Source organism: Lagenorhynchus albirostris, chromosome X, assembly GCF_949774975.1.
Source record: "Lagenorhynchus albirostris chromosome X, mLagAlb1.1, whole genome shotgun sequence".
Taxonomy (NCBI): Eukaryota; Metazoa; Chordata; class Mammalia; order Artiodactyla; family Delphinidae; genus Lagenorhynchus; species Lagenorhynchus albirostris.
In genome coordinates this window covers 32671828-32673685 of record NC_083116.1, presented here as the reverse complement: position 1 = coordinate 32673685, position 1858 = coordinate 32671828, and positions in this window count along the sequence as shown.

Genomic DNA, 1858 nt, shown 5'->3' with positions numbered 1-1858 from the left:
AGCACAGGAGATATTTAAAGTTTTATGGCATTCTCCTGGGAAAGCCATCATCTCTTTGCCTTTCCTCACATTTAAGGTTTTAATTGCCTCAGTGTTTCAATAACAATTACAGCCTATTCGGAATTTTTCTTTTCATGATCTGACAGCTCTGAGTTTTAAATTCTGGGAATCTTTCCTGAAGTAGGTTATATTTGTTATCCAAAGTCTCAGAGGAATATCACTCTGTGCAATATGCGATCAATTTCCCATTTACTTGCTTTGGAGCCATCAGTCTTTTACCTGATTCTGTATATTAAGCAAGCAAAGCTTTTCAATGTTTCCATTTCCTTTTGTGCCACTAATCTAACAATGTACTGACTTGATCACTTGATTTCTTAGTCCACATCAATCCAAATAAAGTGCCTTCTGCTTTTTTTGGCATAAATTTAATTCAATTCTTATTCATGCTTGTTCAAATCTAATAAAGCTTCTCTATTAAGATGGATTGTGACAATGTACAACTTCTAATTTTTTCCCATTTTGAGCCTGATTTTCCCATTTCTATCAAGGAGAATGCCAGAAAAAATGAGTTAAATAAATTAAAATGTAAAGGTTTTAAACCCATTTACCTAACAAGGAGAACAAGACTTCGCCTGCTACATCTTGTGATTCTTCTGTTCCTTGCCTCTATTCTCTTCTAGTCAGTTTTCTGAGACTCTACTTTTTGCCCATGCCATCGCCCTCACTCTTCTACCTTTCCTGATATATCACAATCATTCCTACTCCTCACACTTTGATTCTATTTGCTCATGTCTCTGCTCCTATAATAACTGAACATTTTCCCCATGCCTCTTATATTAACTGTATTGATTAATTGTATGTTTTCTATTGCTGTGTAACAAATTACCAAAAACCTAGTGGTTTAAAACCATACCCATTTATTAGTTCACAGCTTTGTAGGGCAGAAGTCCAGGGACCTCCCCTGTATTCTCTGCTTAAGTTCTCAAAAGGCTGAAGTCCATGTGTCTGCTGAGTTGAGCTCTTATCTGGAAGCTCTGGAGAAGAATCTGCTTCCAGACTCATTCAGGTTGTTGGCAGAATCCAGTTCCTTAGGGCTGTACGACTGTAATCCCTATTTTCTTGCTGGCTGCCAACTGTAAGCCACTCTCTGCTCCTCGAGGAAACCCACATTCATTTTCACATGGCCCTCTCTATCTTCAAAGCCAGCAACTGCATATAGAATCCTTTTCATGCTTCAATTCTCTTCACTTACAAACTAGAGAAAATGATCAACTTATAAAGCACTAATAGGATGAGATTAGGTCCAGCTGGATAATATCTCTTGCCGTATAAAGCAACAAACTCATGGAAGTAATATCTCATATTTACATGTTCAGGTCACACTAAAAAGGAGAGGATTATGCAAGGGTGAGTGTCACTGAGGTCATTCTAAAAGATTTGCCTACCATGCTAACCCATTATCATGGAAAGCCTTCTAGTGCCTTTCAAAAATTTTTGATTGATATCCATAGTATTGAAATACATTGTAGTGTGAAACTCGGAACACACACATACACAGTTTCACAAAAAAGAATTCTTACTGTGTGCAATAAATGATGTTATTTTCTATTTCATAAAAAGAAAAGATTGCTTTAACCCACTAAATTTAGGGCAAAACTTTTTTTAGCCAAATTGGGAAAACCAGTCACTTCTGTTTCCATTTTTGGAAACCCATTTGTAATTTTGGTGATCTGCAAAATAGATCTATGAAAATTGGGATGAGATAACATTTGAAGTGAGCTCTTTTATTTTTAATAGTAACTTATCCTATTCTCCTTTTATATTAGTATTTTTGCCATGTGCACATGGAATTACTTTT